Source organism: Euprymna scolopes, chromosome 35 (assembly GCF_053919585.1).
Source record: "Euprymna scolopes isolate OS-2025 chromosome 35, ASM5391958v1, whole genome shotgun sequence".
NCBI lineage: Eukaryota > Metazoa > Mollusca > Cephalopoda > Sepiida > Sepiolidae > Euprymna > Euprymna scolopes.
In genome coordinates, this window is record NC_136516.1 from 3,230,627 (window position 1) to 3,231,363 (window position 737).

Genomic DNA, 737 nt, shown 5'->3' on the forward strand with positions numbered 1-737 from the left:
CGATAAAAAAACCGATCTTTATATTTACGCTAGCCATTTTGTATATTACCACGTGACCTGCTATCTCTTAAACTGGAGGGGGGGGGATCCACTTGAATCCAACAAAACCAGTAATTTTTTTTTTCTATTATATATACATCATTTTCTATAAAATTAAGTGTAGACTTTATAATTAAAACAAAAAATGTTATTCATACTAAAAAAAAAAAACGCTTAGTCATGTCACGTGACGTGACGTCAACATCCACTAATGGCGAACAATTGTACCTATTTACTATGCCTCCCCACGGGACAGAGTTAGACACCAGGGTCGTTTTTTAACGTGGAGAAAAGGTACAAAAATAAAAATTGTCTCAGTCGTGGAGGATTTCTCCTCCACCGAAAGAGAACAAGAAATAGAAGTGCAGCATCTGAAGAACAGATACTACACTTTGATCTTGACCAAAAGGCCAAGAATGCGAACAATTGTAAATAACAACTTTTTTCACAAAACCAACACCGTCTTTCTTTTTTTTTCTCTCTCTTTCTCTCTCTCACCCACTTACTCTTCCCTCTCTCTCACCCTCTTTCTCTTGACGTCACACCACTGTTAAACTGTGGGGGGGGAACACATTCCCAGGCATTATCTCCTATAGATGCACATTTTATTAGAAATTCAGCTTTCAAAATATTAGACGATAATAAAAATATAAAACCAACACCCTCTTTCTCTTTTCTCTCTCTCTCACCAACTTACT

The 737-nt window shown here is 36.6% G+C and overlaps 1 pseudogene; it reads right to left on the bottom strand.

Moving 5' to 3' along the window:
* Window positions 1–328: 328 nt before the first annotated feature.
* LOC145260073 (U2 spliceosomal RNA) lies at window positions 329–462 on the bottom strand (annotated as a pseudogene).
* Between the last annotated feature and the right edge of the window lie 275 nt (window positions 463–737).